This window comes from Hypanus sabinus, chromosome 25 (assembly GCF_030144855.1).
Source record: "Hypanus sabinus isolate sHypSab1 chromosome 25, sHypSab1.hap1, whole genome shotgun sequence".
In the NCBI taxonomy this organism is placed as follows: Eukaryota; Metazoa; Chordata; class Chondrichthyes; order Myliobatiformes; family Dasyatidae; genus Hypanus; species Hypanus sabinus.
This window is the reverse complement of record NC_082730.1, coordinates 9,708,773-9,726,697: the sequence shown is the minus strand read 5'-3', so window position 1 is coordinate 9,726,697 and position 17,925 is coordinate 9,708,773. Positions and strand designations below refer to the sequence as shown.

Genomic DNA, 17,925 nt, shown 5'->3' with positions numbered 1-17,925 from the left:
TACAATTCAACGCTTTGCTCTTTATGCCCAATCATTGGCTTGTCCTCCCTTACGCTTGTGTTATGTCCATCATCTACTTATAGACCTGTTGGCTCATCCTGAGCTCTATCGGACTGGTTGCCATCCCCTGCCATGTTAGCTTAAATGACTCCCGAAAGCTCTAGTAAACTGCCTGCAGGAATATTGGTCCCTCTCAGATTCAAGTTCAACCTTCTGGGTCACACTTCCCCCAGAAGAGGTACCAATTATCCAGAACTCTGAATCCTTGCTCCCTGCTCCAATTGTTCAGCCACACATTTATCTGCCACCTCATTCTATTCCTAACCTCACTGTTGCATGACACAGACAGCAATCACAAGGTTACAACCCTTAAGGTCCTGCTTCTCAGCTACCTTCCTAACTCCCTGTATTCTGTTTTCAGGACCTCCACCCTTTTCCTACCTATGTCGTTGGTACCAGTATGTACCACAACCTCTCACTGCTCACCCTCCCATTTCAGGATATTGTAGACACGGTCAGAAATATCACGGATCCTGGCACCTGGGAGGCAAATTACTATCTGTGTTTCTTTTTTGCGTCCACAGAATCACCAATTTGTTCCCTAACTATAGAGTCCTCTATTATTGCTGCCATCCTCTTCCGTTCCCTATCCTTCTGAGCAACAAGGCCAGACTCAGTGCCAGAGGTACGGCCACTATTGCTTCCCCCAGGTAGGTTGTCACTTCCCCACCAACAGTACTCAAAATGGAGTACTTATTGTTGAGGGGGATGTCCACAGGGGTGCTCTCCACTATCTGACATTTTCCCTTTCCCCTCCTGACAGTCACCCATTTATCTAACTCCCGTAGGCCTGGGGTGACTACCTCCCTGTTGCTCCTGTCTATCACCTCTTCACTTTCCGTAACAAGCTGAAGGTCATCGAGCTGCAGCTCCAGTTCCCTAACATGGTCTCTAAGGAGCTGCGGCTCAATGCACCTGGTACAGATGTGGCCATCAGGGAGTCTGGGAGTCTCCCAGAAATCCCACATCTGACACCCAGAACAGAACCCTGGCTCTGTAGTCATAGGAAAAAAGAAATAAGAAATAAGGAGTGAACTCACCTACTTACCTTGCCTCCGCCTGTTCTCACCAAAGCCCTGTTGAGCCAAGGCCTTACCACTCTGACTCAGACCACTCCAACGATGACCACTCTGCTAGATGCTACCATTCTTTTATGGAAACTGGGTTTTTTAAACCTCTTTGCCATACCTCTTGCACGGGAGTGCTTCTACTGCATCTGTGCCATACACCATGTCTGCATGGCTGCCACATGATTGGCTGAATGGATATTTGCATTAATGAGCAAATGTACAGGTGTACCTAATAAAGTGTACACTGAGTGTATGTATTTGAACCATTTTAGGAAAACCCAGTACTGTGAAAGATGTGAGAGAAATACACATCTATTTTTTCATCAATGTTGTCATATCCTTCCAAACTTCGTACCGAGAGCTAAATTAACCAAAATCACAGCACAGTATCACAGTTAACTACACTCTGATGTAAAATAGAATCACAGATGCACAGAACTGTGGTACAGTAGCAAACAATATGAAGAAATTACCTTCGTAAGCCACTAAAATTAGAAATGTGAGTTTAGCAAGTGGAGAGGTTGATGGAGAAAGAAATGGAACAGTGATCTGTTTAGAATGATGGAGTCACGCGACAGAAAAACAGGCCCTTTGGCCCATCCTGTCCATGCTTGAACACACTGCCTGCAAGAAGATGAATCTTAAGGATGGATACGATATAAAAGCTTTGATAATAAACTTGAACTTTGAACTTTGGTGACCATCCATGCTAATCCCATTTCCTGGAACTTCAAGATTTCTAAGCCTTGGTGATTCAAGGCATAGACGTTTTATGTACATACACTCAATAGAGGAGAGGACTTTACCGGTGATGGACTGGGCCTTATCCACTATTTTTTGTAGGACTCTCTGTTCAAGAACATTGGTGTTTCCATACCAGGCTGTGATGCAGCCAGTCACTACACATCCATAGAAGTTTGTCAAAGTTTTGGATATCATGCTGAGCCTCTGCAAACTCCTGAAGAAGTAGAGGTACTGCCGTGCTTTCTTCATAATTGTATGTATGTGCCAGTTCCAGGACAGGTCCTTTGAAATAGTAACACAGAGAAATTTAAATTTGCTAATCCTTTCTAATTCTGACCCTCCAGTGAGGACTGGCTCATGGACCTCTGGTTTCCTCCTTCTGAAGTCAACAATCAGTTCCTTGGTCTTGCTGACACTGAGTAAGAGGCTGTTGCCATGGCGCCACTCAGCCAGATTTTCAATCTCCCTCCTGTATGCTAATTCATCACCACCTTTGGCCTATGACAGTGGTTTCAGCAGCAAACTTGAATAGGGCATTGGAGCTCTGCTTAGCCACACAGTCATAAGAGTAAAGTGAGTAGAGCAGGGGGGCTAACCACGGAGCCTTGTGGTGCACCAGTGTAGATGGAGATCATGAAAACGATGTTACTAATCTGAACTGTCTGGGTTCTGCAAGGATCCAATTGCATAAAGAGGTATTGAGGTAAAGGCCTAGGAGCTTATTGGTTAGTTTTAAGGTGCTGATGGTATTGAATGCTGAGCTGTAGACAATAAAAAATACCCTGATGTAGGTATCTTTGCTGTTCAGATGATCCAGAGTTGAGTGAAGAGCCAATGAGATGGCATCCACTGTGGATCTGTAGGCAAATTGGAGCTGATCCAAGTCATTTCTCAGGCAGAATTTGATTTGTTTCATCACCAACCTTTCAAAACACTTCATCACTGTGGACAGAAGTGCAACAGGATGAAAATCATTGAAGCAGGTCACCATGTTCTCCTTGGGCACCGGTGTAATTGAATCCTGCTTGAGGCAGCTGACTGCCGAAGTGAGAGTTTAAAGATCTCAGTGAACACTCCAACAGGTGTTCAGTACTTGGCTTGGTACCCCATCTGGGCCGGATGTTTTCATGGGATCATCCTCCTGAAGCCTGCTCACATGTCTGCTTCGGAGACCGAAATCGTAGGATCATCGGGGGCTGTGGGAATTCGTGATGGCTCCTGCATGTTTTGATAGTCAAAGGAGCATAGAAGGCATTGAGCTCATCTGGAAGTGAAGCCCTGTAGTTGGATATGATGCTTGGAGATGATAGTGTTCAAACCCTGACTCAATTATCGAACATCCTTCGTTGATTTAAGTTTCATCCAGAATTGCCACTTGAGATAGCTTTCTAGAGATCATACTGAACCTGAACCTCTTCCAACTTTCTAGATAATGTAACTTCTTTTTTGTAAATTCTACTGAATTCCTTTATTTTCTAGTAAATGTCTGCATGAAAATGAATCTCCAGGTAGTTTAATTTGATAATAAAAGTATTTACTTCAAACTTTGAAATGGACAAAACTTTGTTCAAGTTGCACCTTGTAACCTTGCCTTTGTCAATTTTTTTTCCTGTGCTGTCACCAAGATTTCAAAGCAAGGAAGTTCTCCCCACATCCCTGGCCAATATTGATCCATCAACCAGTAACACTAAGCAATTATGGGTGTTTTTGAGACTTTGCTGTTGATTAAACGTCAGCTGTGTTTGCCGTATTACAACACTAACAGCATTTCTGAAGTAATTCATTGTCTGCGAAGTGCCTCACAGCATCACAGGCTGCCTGCTGAGAACGTTTGAACTGATTGTCTATAAATAATTACATCTTGTCACTGAACCTCATCCAGATTTAGCCACCTCTAGCCAGCTCAATCCTCTTGTCATGTTCGCCTAAACAAGTGAAATTGCTTTCCTTCCAGTGCAATTTTTAGTGGACAGTTTGGAAGAATTTTTAATAGTTACATCAATGTGACAAAGGCAGATGAAATTCAGCTTCTTTTCAACAAGTCCAATAGCAAAGTTACATTGGGAAAACAAAATGCTTCTCTTTGAGTAAATCAGGGTGGGAACCCACTTCTATTTGAAATTTCCAATTGCCTTCATTCAGAGATGTTTTCAGCTGGTCTAAAACACAGAAGGAGGCTGTTTGGTCCATTGAGTCTATGCCGGTTCCTGGTGGAACATCATACACAAAGTCCTACAAGAAGAAGCGGACACAGCCAGTGCATCACAGGTAAATCCCTCCACTTCACTGAACACATCTACATGGAACATCGTCACTGGAAAGTAGCATCCATCATCAGGGACCTCTACCACCTAGGTCATGCTGCTGCCATCAGGAAGAACGAACAAGAGCCTCAGGACTCACACCACCAGGTTCAGGAACAGTTGTTACCCCCTCAAGCAACAGGAACTTGAACCAAAGGGGGACAACTTCACTGAACTTGCCTAATCATTGAAAATTGTGTTTAATTCTGATCAGCTACCTGTAGGAAAGATGTCAATAAGATTGAATGAGTCTACAAGGATGTTGACAAGGCTTAAGGACCTGAGTTACAGGGAAAGTTGAATATGTTAGAACTTTATTCCCTAGAGCAGAGGAGAATGAGGGGAGATTTGATAGAGTTATAGAAAATTATGAGTGGTATAGATAGGGTAAATGAAAGTAGGCTTTTTCCACTGAGACTGGGTGAGACCAGAACTAGTGGTCATAGGTTAAGGGTGAAAAGTGAGATATTGAAGGGGAACCTGAGGGGGATCTTCTTCAATTAAACGATGGTGTGAGTGTGGAACGAGCTGCTAGTAGAAGTGGTAGATGTGGATTTGATTGCAGCATTAAAAAGAAGTTTGGAAAACTACATGGACAGATGGGGTATAGAGGGCTATGGTCTGCGTGGACTGGGACTAGGCAGAATAACAGTTGTCACAGACTAGATGGGTCAAAGGGCTTGTTTTTATGCTGCAGTGTTCTATGACTCTATGGATCTATATTTATGTCATTTTGATCAACATCTTATATATATATCCTTGTGTCCTTAATCTCAAGTCCTCCTTCTCCCCAGGACACCCCATGATACCTGAACAGGAAAACTTTCCAAAATTTCACAGGCCATAAGTCTATAAGAAGCAAGAGAATGGAAAACAAATGAGCCATGATGAAGCAGACTTGATGGGCCGAATGGCGCATGTCTTCTATCTTGTCTTGATCATGATTGAGTTATTTTCCATTCTCCTGCATTTTCCTCAAAACCTTCGACGCCCTTACCAATCAACACTGGCTGTGCTCCTGTATACTTCCACTAGTGATCCCTTGTCCCAGTCTGGTTTTTCCATCTGAGCCATATTGCTGAAACCCCCATATCCCTGGAGCTCTTCTGCCCCTTCTCAAGGTCCACTGCCCTTGCTGACCTGCTGAGGTGAACTCCTGCCACCGTTCCAGGCAGGCATAATGATAACAGGACCATCTTTAATGAACCCACAATAATCTCACATCTGCTGTCGTAGATTTGTGGATGATTGAAGATGACTCACTAGCTTGTAAAACTGTGACTTACAGGGATTCAGAATACATGAGTGAAGGGTTCAACAAGATTATGACCAGCAGCAAACCAGATATTTAACAGCCTCTACTATCATCTGGACTTTCTTAATCATAATAGTTCTGCTGCTTTTGACAATTAAGTGATCCTCTTGCCATGAAAAATTGATGAATGTTCTAACAGCATGGGAGTAGTAGTGTGATCACTTGAGATGGGGATGATGCTTTATTGTGGGGTTATTCCCTTAATGGAGAACACCTGTGAATGACTTTGTTTAAGGTAGGGAGGTTAATGCATGGGCAACCATCTCATGATCCTTGATAGATCTGGGTCGAGGTCCAATGGCATGGAGTGAAGACGACTGGGGACTCTTCGCTTCTGCAGCCTTCCTCTGTCTTCACGCTGTTGTGATTTGTTATCATCTTCTGCCAGATCCACCACTAAGATCATTCTTTGTCTGGAACTTCTCCAAGGGTGACCCCATCAGGAGCTAAACAGCAGATGACTGACCTCCAGACTTCAACGCTCTCAGGGTCTCAAGAACTCTCAAGACTCTCCACCACAATAAGGTGAGTCCTCAGGGAAGATGCAGCATGCAAAGTGATACTGAGGAACACACTTCTACCTTGTGCCTGTACGCTGAAATCGTAGAAAATACTAGAAACCTTACAGCACCCTCTAACTCAATGTCAACAAGACCAAGGAGCTGATTATTGATGTCAGGAGGAGGAAACTGAGGTCCGTCAGCCAGTCCACATCGAGAGATCAGAGGTGGAGAAGGTCAGCAACTTTAAATTCCTTAGTATTATCCACATTTGGGACTTCCCGGTGGCCAGATATTTTAATTCTGATTCCCATTCTCGTTCCAATGTCTTGATCCATGACCTCCTCTTGTGCCAAGATGAGTCCACCCTAAGGATGGAGGAGCAACACCTTATATTCCTTCTGTGTACCCTCCAACCTGATGGCATGAATATTGATTTCTCCTTCCGGAGAACAAATTCCCCAACCCACTTCCTTTATTTCCATCTCAGACCTTTTACTTTCTCTCACCTGCCTATTACTTCCCTGGGTCCCCTCCTCCCTCCCTTTCTCCTATTGTCCACTCTCCTTTCCTATCAGATTTTTTCTCTTCCAGCCTTGACCCATCTGGCACTATCGATCACCTTTCAGCTAGCCTCTTTCCCCATCTCAACTCCACCCCCACCCCCATATTTTTATTCTGGCATCTTATTCTCAGTCCTGAAGAAGGGTCTTGGTCCAAAATGTCGACTGTTTACTCTTTTCCTGACCTGCTGAGTTCCTCCAGCAGTTTGTGTTGCTTTGGATTTCTAGCATCCTCAGACTTTGTCGTGCTTTGTGTTATCATTTCAGAGGCCCTGTCCTGGACCCACTACACAAATGCAATTACACAGAAAGCACAACAGTGCCCCTACTTCCTTTGAAGTTTGCAAAGATTTGGCATGTCATCTAAAATTCTGACAAGCTTCTATAAATGTATGGTGGACAGTATATTGGCTGGTTACATCAAAGCCTGTTATGGAAACACTAATGCCCTTGAAAAGAAATTCCTACAAAATATCGTAGATATGGCCCAGTTCATCACGAGTAAAATTGTCCTCACCATTGAGCACATTCACATGGAAAGCATCTATCATCAGGGTCTCTACCGCCCAGATCATTATCTCTTCTCGCTGCTGCCATCAAGAAGAAGGTACTGGACTTCAGGGCTCACACCACCATGTTCAGGAACATTTATTACCCCTCAACCATCAGGCTCTTGAACCAGTGGGGATAACTTCACTCAACTTCAATTGCCCCATTACTGAAATGTTCCCAGGACCTATGGACTCACTTTCAAGGATTCTTCAACTCATGCTCTTGATATTTGTGCCATCTGAAGTTTAGCCACCTGACACTTAGCTCCCGGTCGGATTACCCACAACGGTAAGACCAAGGGGGAAGTTCCAGACAAAGAGTGATTCACCTAGGGTCTTAAAGGTTGAACTAGAGAAAAATGATGATTCATCATAACAGCAGTGAAGGTGGAGGAAGGCTGCAGCGGTGAAGAATCCCTAATCATATTGCATTCCATGCCACTGAATCCTGACCTCAATCTGTTAATGACAGTGTGCTGCCCGTGCATTTGCCTCCCCACGTTAAACAACATCTCACAGAAGTTCTCTGCATTAAGGGAATCCACCCTACAGAATATGTGGATCCCAGATCAGCCTCTACAGCCACCAATAGAAAACCCTTTTGGTGAACATGATACTCTACTCAAGTGACCACACTACAGTATGGGACAGGCCTTTTGGCCCATCTGGTCCATGCTGACCACAGCATTCTCTCTGCTCATTCCATGTAGGACCTTAACCCTCCCTGTATCTGTCCAAATGCCTCTATCATAGAAGATAGGGCAGTAAAGTGCTAAGTTGGTATTGGTAACTTGAATGCAGTAAAATTGACTAGTTTGCTGATGATACACAGATGGTGGATTGGTACATTGAGAGCAGTACAAAAGGCATACAAATTAGTGAATTGAGTTGGTGAACAGAGCACAGTGTGGGAAGGTGTGAGGCAATCCACTCTGGAAAGAAGAATGATGAAGACAATGAATATTTTAACTGAATGAGACCACAAAGTGTTGAGACAGTAGTCCAAGTGTGGTCTAACCAGGGTCTTATAGAGATGCGACATTATCTCATGGCTCTTGAACCCAGTCCTCTGGGTCATTCAGTAACTGCAGACAACCTCATCTCAGAGTAAACAATCAGTAACATCCCCATGCTTCACAGTTTAAAGTTCAAAAGTAAATTTATTATCAAAGTATATATAGAGGTCGCCTGACACTATCCTGAGATTCATTTTCTTGCGGGCATTCATAGTAAATACAAGAAACGCAATAGAATCAATGAAAGACTGCTCCCAACAGGATGGACAAACACGATTTTGCAAAGGTAACAAACTGAACAAATACACAAAGAAAGAAGAAAGTTAAATAACAATAATAATAATAATTATTATTATAAGCCCATAAGACATGGGAGCAGAATTAAGCCATTCAGCCCATTTATTATGACGAATCATTATTACAGATAGACAATCCATAATAACATTCTGGATAGCTAGGGCCCTTGCAGGAGTAATTAGTCCCACAACGCAATATTTATGTAAATCTCCAATTCTAAACACCACTAGAATAGTCCAAAAGTTCCTAGCAATTGAGAAATGAGTATGCTTGGCTATGCTCGTACCCCAGGTTCCACCAGCTCGAGCTGAGAGAAAAAGAAAATACAGCAATAATACTAATAATAAATAAGCAATGAAGTCAAGAATATGAGATGAAGAGTCCTTGAAAGTGGGAAGTAGGCTGTGGGAAGACAGCATGGCCTGGATGGTGGGGGCCTTTTGTGATGGATGCTTCCTCCTTGCCTCTCAAACAACAGATAGTGCCTAGTATCTTGTTCTGTGCTGAGAAGCCAAGCTCCCTTTAAGAGTACAGTAAAAATAACAAATCGAAGTTGTTCTAAAGACACCAGACCTGATAACAGTGCAGTGATTCAGAGAGCATTATGTAAGGAACAATGATGAGTGGGTGGGTGTGACTTCAGGAATACAACCTCATTCCTGTTCCATGAACCCATCTGCTGACCTCACTCTCATAATTACACTCCGTGGCCACTTTGATAGGTGCCATTGTACACTTGCTTGCTAATGCAGATGTCTAATCAGCCAATCACGTGGCAGCAACTCACTGCATAAAAGCATGCCAACGTGGTCAAGAGGTTCAGTTGCTGTTTGGGCCAATGGGGAATGGGGAAGAAATGTGATGTAAGTGGCTTTGACTGTGGAGAGATTGTTGGTGCCAGACAGGGAGGTTTGAGTATCTGAAAAACTGCTGATCTCCTGGGATTTTCATGCACAACAGTCTCTGGAGTTTACAGAGAATGGTGTGAAAAACAAAAAAAAACCCAGGGAACAGTAGTTCTGTGAGTGAAAGTGCCTTGCTAATGAGAGAGGTCAGAGGAGAATGGCCCGAATGGAGAATGGTTCAAGCTGACAGGAAGGTGACAGTAACTCAAATAACCACTCATTACAGTAGTGGTGTGCAGAAGAGCATCTCTGAGTGCACAACACATCAAACTTTGAAGTGGAGATGTTAATTTCTTTATTTATTTATTGTAAAATAGCTTGGAATAGGCTCTTCCAGCCTTCAAACCACGCTGCCCAGTAGTTCCCTCGATTTTATGGGCTACAACAACAGGAGGCCACAAATGTACATTTAGTGGCCACTTTATTAGATACAGGAGGTGACTAATAATGTGGCCACTGAGTGTATTTAAACAGTTGTGGAAGATGCAGCCACGTAAGGGTTGAAACAATGTCCAGGCAAGGATAGTGGAGATATTGTGTGTAGTCCGCCTCGGCAGGAAAGGTCTTTGAAGAGAAAAGCTCCCTCTTGCACAGCGGGGGACCGGGGCTACTCGTCATACCGAGACAAGATAAGGACGTAATCGAAAGATTCCAGGATGACACTTACTATCGGTCAGTTAGTTTTCACAAATGTTATTGGCCTTTAACGTGTAGATTCTGTTGGCTATTACACGTCATCTCCGAAGCTTCTTTCCTGTAACAATCTAGCTTCCCAATAAACCTCACTCAGGTGGAACACCCTAACTGTTCCTACATAACATCCATTACATGGCCTTTCCTGCTCTGCTTGTTCTGTTGACAATTATTGAGGCTGTTCATTTATTTAAGTCTGATTATTGACGTTTGCGCACGTGACCGTTCTGCTAGTTGTTGATTGTTCATGGCTGCTTGTACTGTTGTCTTGCAAATTGTCGTTTGTTATTGTGTTGTCTGTTACGGTATTATCCTGTGTTTTATGCTTGGCACCAAACCACAATCGATACTGGTATGTTTCACATACTGGAAATAAAGTGATTCTGATTTTATTCTATTAATACCTGTATTATTGTAATATGATTGGCGATTGATCTCGTAAATAAGAAATTTGAACATACACAATTGGTCTGTATCTGTACCCAGCTAGTGAAGTTTGTATAAAAGTCTTTGTTCAATCTTCAGAAGAGCATGGTAACAGGAGTGATGTCATTCTCTTTGTGCACAAGTAAATAAAATATTCTTGAGTGTGAGTTTTCAGAATCCAGTTAATCACAGACGATACGGTTTATTTCTCTTAGCATGAACAGGATGTTACAATTACTTTCATCAGAAGAGTCATTATGCTTTCATTAGTGGATTAAATCAGTGCATACAATCAGTGATATGATAGCTGGAACTTAATGTAAAGCGGGGTAAAACATGGCCCTCTTGTTGATAATAGAATTAACTTACAGTATTGAAACAAACATTATTGGAATTAAAAACACAATCGGTTCTGCAGATGCTGGAAATTTTGAGCAATGCGCAAAAATTGCTGGAGGAACTCAGCAAGTCAGGCAAAATCTATGGAAAGGAATAAGCAGTCAACGTTTTGGACCAAGTCATTTTATCAGGACTGGAAAGGAAGGGAGCAGGAGCCAGAATAAGAAGGTACGGCTAGAGCTTGGCCTATTTCCCTCTAAATCTTTCCAATCCATGTACCTGTCTAACTGTCTTTTAAAAGTTCCTAGCACACCTATGGCCAACCACTTTTGGCAACTCATTCCACATAGATGTATAAAAAAGTTGCTGTTTATGTTCCTATTAAACCTCTCCCCTCTCACCTTAAACCTATGCCTGCCAATTCTTGATTTCACAACCCTGGGGAAAAATCTCCCTCCACCTTCTTATTCGGGCTTTCCTTTCCAGTCTTGATGAAGGGTCTTGGCCTGAAACATCAACTGTTTATTCCTCTCCATCACGGATCCAGAGGTAATGTTGCAGGTCTATAAAACCCTGGTTAGACCACCCTTGGAATATTGAGTTCAGTTCTTGTTGAAGGATGTGGAAGCTTTAGAGTGAGTACAGGAGAGATTTCCCAGGATGCTGCCTGGATTAGAGAGCACATCTAATGAGGAAAGTTTGAGTGATCTAGGGATTTTCTCTTTGGAGCATAGGACGATGAGGTTGACGTTGGAAGTGTACAAGATGGCTGTCTTTTCAGTTTATGATAAGAGGCATAAACTGAAAAGACAGCCAGAGCGAATCTATGGAAAGGAATAAACTGTCGACGTTTCAGGCCAAGACCTTTTAGGTCTGCCAGGATCTTTTTTTTCCCAAGGTGTAAATGGCTAAGATGAGAAGGTATAATTTTAAGTTGTTTGGAGAAAAGTATAGGGGGAATATCAGAGGCAGGTTTTTTAAACAGAGGGTGGTGGGTATGTGGAACACACTGCTGGGGTGGAGGCAGATACAATAGGAACATTTATGGAACTCCTAGCTTGTCCAATGGACAACAGAAAAAAGGAGAGCTATGTAGGAGGAGAGGGTTAGAATCTGGGAGCGGGTGAAAAGGCTGACACAGCATCATGGGCCAAAGGGCCTTTAGTGTGCTGTACTGTTCTATGTTCTATGTCATTATATATACTGAACAAAGTATATTCTTCACTGTATGAAGGGGGCATAGTGAATACACACAGTATTTTTCCCAGGCTTTGGAAGCCAAGAACTTGAGGGCACAGGTTTATATGAGAGGAGAGAGATTTTATAGGAAGCTAGGGGCAGCTTTGTTTCACAGACGGTGTTACGTAAATGGAATGAGCTGCCAGACCTGGTTGAGGCAAGCTCAATGACATCTTTTAAAAGGCAGGTGGGACAGGTACGCGGATAGGCAATACATAGAGAGATAAGGGACATTGAGCGTGCTTCTTCAGGCTTTTGTAACTTCTCCCTGGCACTGGTAATGAGAAAGGATATTTCCTGGATGGTGAGGGTCCTTAGTGATGGACGCCTCATTCTTGAGGCACCACGTTTTGAAGATGTTCTCGATGGTGGGGAGCCTTGAGTCCCTGATGGGAGTTGGTTAAGTCTTCAACCCTCCCTTTCTCCTTGTTGGCCTGGAAGAGTAAATTAGGAGCACAGGATGTGGGGAATTTAAATTCAGAGAAGCCAGTCTGGAGGTTAATGTTGATGTGGGGTGGTGGGGTGGAGATACTTCTCTTCCAGAGGAGGTGTAAGACGCTCATTCCCTCCGCTCACCTGCAGGTCACCCTTGGGGAAGGTGTAGCACCTGCTTAGCCCCCCGATCAGGGTCACGTGAAGCCATGGGAGCAGGTGGTAGATGGTCGTATGAGCAGCCAGTGCATATCACAAATCCTGGTTATGTGACCACTGACACCAGGCAGACAATCTCCGAAGAGTATTGATAATGGCTGGGGTCACCCGTCTTGTAAAGACACTGCCCAGAAGAAGGCAATGGCAAGCGACTTCTGTAGCAAACTTGCCAAGAACAATTGTGGTCACAGACAGACCATGTTCACCCATGTCACATAATGATGATGAGGCCTCCATCTCTGCTTTTGATGTAAAGGTCGAGCAGTGCAACCAGTAGAGATCCAGATTATATTCTTCAGATGGTTAAATACCAACATGAGAGAGGAACATAGAAGATAGAACATAGGGATGTGTTTTATCTATTTTTGACCTGTAGGATGTGGATAATGCCAATGGGCCCTACTTACCCCTGAGGTGAGAGAGGAAGTGGTTCATCTCATTGGAGTTTGTCAAGTCATTGTAGTCCAAATTGGAGGACAGATTTCCTTCTCTGAGGAACATTCATTTCTGTTTACACAAAAAACCACTTGTTTTATGGACACCTGTGACATTTTAGTGAAACTCCAGAATTTTTTAAATGAATTTTAAATTCCCCATCTCCGGGGATCATAACTTATGCCTTGATGCCAACAACCCAGGTTCCAGATACTCCAGAACCTTGATTGTCATTTTGCTACAACCCGCTACCAATCATCGCATATCTCTCAAGCTTCTTTGTCACCTGGAAGGCCATTCCACCCACTGAATTTATACTAGCCCTCTGCACATTTCCATCAGTCCCATTCTGCCACTTGCTTCTTTATTCTCTCTCACATGTCCTTCACTTCCTTGATACTCCTGACATCTACCCACACTAAAAGGTACTTTCCTGCAGAAAATGAACTTAAAAGCACACCTTTACGATTGGGAGTGGGTATTCAAGAGCACGCATAGAACGCCTACACAGTAACAGGGGGAATGTATATACTTGATCAGAGTTCTATAGGCTGAATTTAGCTCTGACATCCCTTCTATATTTCCATCCAATCCCCTTAAAATTATGCCAGCTTGCATAAGGTTCTAAGTAAATTTATTACCAAAGTACATCTATGTCATCAGGTACAACCTTGAGATTCATTTTCCTGGGGGCATACTCAGCAAATATATAGAATAGTAACTATAACAGGATCAATGAAACTTGGTGCAGACAACAACAAAGTGTGCAAGTGCAGATAAATAGCAATAACTAACAAGGTAAAGAGTTCGTAAAGTAAGATCATTGGCTGTGGGAGCATCTCAGTGGAAGGGCATGTGGATATAGTTATCTGCTTTGCTCAAGAGCCTGGTGGTTGAGGGGTATTAACTGTTCTTGAAACTGGTGGTGAAGACCTAAGGCTCTTGTAGCCATTTCTGCCCTGGAAACTGTCTCTGGCTATCCATTCAATCTATGCCTCTTACCATCTTGTACAGATCTATCAAGACACCTCTCATCCTCCTTCGCTCCAAAAAGAAAAGCCCCAGCTTGCTTATCCTATCAGGTGTACTCTTTAATGCAAGCGGTATCCTGGTAGATCTCCTCTGCACCCTCTCTAAAGCTTCCATAAACTTCCTATAATGAAGCAGCCAGAAATGAACACGATACTCCAATGAACCCAGGGATCCAACCCCTCCTCATTTTGTGTTTATTGTTCAGGATTTCCATCATCTGCCAAATCTCTTGTGTTTATACTTTATTCCTTACATTCTGATGTAAATTCAGCTGTTCCTTGCATTCCCAGACAGCCTTACCTTCAACTGTAATCCAGACCCGAGATTTGATATGACCTAATCTTTTTAAACCTCCAGCTCTGCATACTTGTGGTGAATACCGTTGGAACGGACTGAACAAAGCAGCAATTCAGCCCACTCACCTGTCAGCCAGCAGAGAGATACTACTTTCACAAAACAAGTGATCAACGCCACATTTTGGACAGATGCCTTTGGATATTTGCATTTAACCTCATTTGAACTTGACCTACCATTTACATACAGATAGAAGGCAAATTTCAAGTCAAGCTCACTATTATGTGAACAGGTGTGTTGAGGTACAGGTACAAGGGATTAGGTGCAGGCAACATGCAGACCATCAATTTCAGACCCTCCGTTGGTCAGGGTTGACTGTGGATGTTGCATCCCAGCTGTCTATGTGATACACAAGCCCGGGCAGTACAATATGGAGAGCAGGCTGTTGTCCATGCAGCAGGCTCCCCCTCTCCACGCATCTGATAAACCCAAAGGAACGGCAGAGACCAATACAGTTTGACACCAGTCGCGTTGCAGGAGTTGCCAGTCGGCATTGAATTCAGTGTAGGGCTGCCTTAGAGACTCCAGCTCTGGATTTTTCCTCGAGATTTACTCCTGAAGCCTTCTCCAATGAGTGGGTGTCGCTGCAAGGCAGCAGAGGTCTGATATCAGAGCTTTCCTTCTCTTAACCATAGCTCACAAGCTTCATCTGCCCAGAACAACTGATTGTCATTGTCATGGTTATCCCTCGAGGTCAAGGATGATGGTCTTTGTTCCGCGAAGATGTGGCCCACAGAGCGAAGACGCTTGTGCGTGTATTTGTTTAACGTGCACTTGATGTTGCACTCCAAGAAGCACACAATACTTCACAAATCAAACAACTGATTCCAAAGGCACGGAAACTATGATGATTGGAGCTGATAGATTTGTTGCAGGCTTCATCCGCCTTCACAGCCGTTGAGTTCAAGGTAACTTCGTCCGCCTGTTCCACCGTTGAGGTCTTGGTTGGATTGCTCTTTGTCAGGGATCTCACCCTCGACCTTACCACCATGGGTGACACTAACAGGAGCATAGCTCCAGACGGCATCACTCTCAGGATCTCAGGACCACACAAGCTTCTCCACCACGACAAGGTGACAATCCATGGAGAAGATTGTAAGGTGCCAGTAGCCTGCCTTTGCCCTTTGTCCTGTCAGTAGAACTGGTTTTACAGGGCTGAGCAGCTACATGAAGGCCAGGAGCTGGACTCAGTTGTCAGAAGCTACTTGAGATGCACGTCATTGAGAGCGTTTAGTAGATAGTGAGAGTTTATCCCCACCACCTTTCCAGGCTATGACAGCCTTAAGGAACGTCAGGTATACATAAATTATACCAGGTGGTGAAGAAAAACACTTTGCAAATCAAGAACATGGTGCAAAAAAACAGACAAGTCCATGGTAGTGCAAGAGGTGGCTCACAGTGTTTTGTTACTGAGGTAGAGTTTGGGTTGTGCAGCTCAGTTCAGGAACCTTATGGTCTCAGGGAATAACCGTTCCTGAGCCTGGTGGTGTGGGACGCCAGGCTTTTGAACTTCCTGCCCAACACTAGCAGAGGAAAGAAGGCATGGCCCTGCTGGTGGGGGTCTTCCATGATAGGTGGCACCTTCCTGAAGCAGCACCTGTTGTGGATGCTGTCAGGGGTGGGCAGGTGCTGTGTCCACTACTCTCTGCAGCCTCTTGTGTTCCTGTGCATTGGAACTGCTGCACTGTAGCGAAACCAACCAGAACATTTTTCCACTGTGCATCCGGCAAGACCAGTAGGATTTTCTTTACTGGTATTTCGACAGCAAGATCTGGTGCCGTGATTGTCTGGAAAATTTACAACTTGAGACTCACTACTGGATGATGAGTAACAGTGGATTTGAAATGTATAAAATCATGCTGCGGCATGACTGGGCAAAGCTATCAGTCTGAGGCAAAGTTCATACACAAAGTAACTATGTAGAACACAAGGTCCAATGAATAAATCATTGGTTTGAAATATTTATTGCAGTTCAAATCCTCAGCAATTAAGCATAACAAATGCCAGGTTGAAGACATCCTTGACATTTTAGAAAAACTGCAAATGCCTTTATAAGAAACATGCACATGATTTAACTATGAATGGTGTAGAAAATCTTCTCTCATACTTACTGGTTTGATCTAGTGCTCTCTGCAGAGTAAGTAGTTCTCCTGCTCGCCATTGTATTTCACATTGAAACATAAACAAGGTCTCCAAGATAGCTTAACTGTCTAAAGAAGCAATGAATAGCCAGCCAGTTCAATCTCACAGTAAGAGATTAGGATGTAAAATTATTACTACAGAGAGAAGTTATCCAGGTTTCTGTCCAGGCCTCTGGATCAGGTGAAGATTGTTGAAAACTAGGAGAGGATTTAACTCATACAGCTACTAGACTGATTCAGGTTAAAATGAACCATGGGTTGGGGGTAATATTAGCTTCCATGTTGCCTATGACATACGTAGGTAGGGTATGTACTTCATCATCCTTAATATTGATTGGTGCCTCCTTAATGCAAATGATTTAGATGGGCAGAATTTGTTAGTTGTGTCCAGGAAGGATTCCTGACACTCTATGTGGACAGGCCGACTAATGGATTTTTAAAACAGGTTGCCATATTTCTCTGGGATACTGTTAAATAGGTAAATTTGTTTATTATTGTCACATATATCGAGGAACAGTGATAAACTTTGTTTTGCATATCATCTATACTGATAACTTCATCACAACAGTGCACTGAGACAGTACAAAGGAAACAATAACAGAATGCAGAATAAAAGCATTACCGTTTTGGGGAAGGGCAGTGTCAGAAGACAGTTGGGTATACGTAGGAGGTCCTGAAAAGAGAATACAGGGAAAGAGGTAGGAAGCTGAGAAACAGGACCTTCAGGGTGGTAATCTCTGGATTGCTGCCCGTGAGTGTCAGGGTCCAAGTGCAGGATACCCAGAGACTTAAGGCAATTAAAGCACGAAAAAAAGATTTATTACAGAAATTAACCAGCAAAACTAATGAGAAACTCAAGATCCTCCAGCACTTTGTGTGTGCTGCTTGGATTTCCAGCATCTGCAGATTTTCTCTTGTTTGTGATTTGAAACTGGGGAGAACTCAGGTAAACTATACAGAATCTGAGAGAACTGAACTCACTCACAACACTCAGAGGGAACTCGGTCCGAGTTTCACCAGACAGGGAGCCACAACGACCGAGCAAAGTGCAGTTGGCCTGCCTTCCTGAAATACACCCTGGAGCACATCAGAATTCAGGACCAATCAGACAGCCCTGTATCCAGACGAGGCAATAACCCATAAAAACTGCAATAATAATGCAACACATTGAAAATCCCATGCAAATTAAATTACCCCAAATTGAATAAAAGTGATAAATACAAAGAGAGCTTAAAATCTGCATGGTCCCAAAAGATGCACTTGCAACACAAAGTGAAAAACCCTGATAGTC

General features: G+C 43.4%; 1 long non-coding RNA gene across 2 annotated transcripts in view; it reads right to left on the bottom strand.

Annotated features, from left to right (window-relative positions):
- Positions 1–17,645, bottom strand: part of LOC132380993 (uncharacterized) — a 29,525-nt gene extending 11,880 nt beyond the window's left edge. The window contains exon 1 of one of the 2 annotated variants that reach the window (XR_009507897.1): positions 17,620–17,645. This is a non-coding gene — a long non-coding RNA (uncharacterized LOC132380993). Of the gene's footprint in view, positions 1–16,604; positions 16,681–17,619 lie in introns of those variants that run through there. The other variant, XR_009507896.1, reaches the window with a different exon arrangement.
- Between the last annotated feature and the right edge of the window lie 280 nt (positions 17,646–17,925).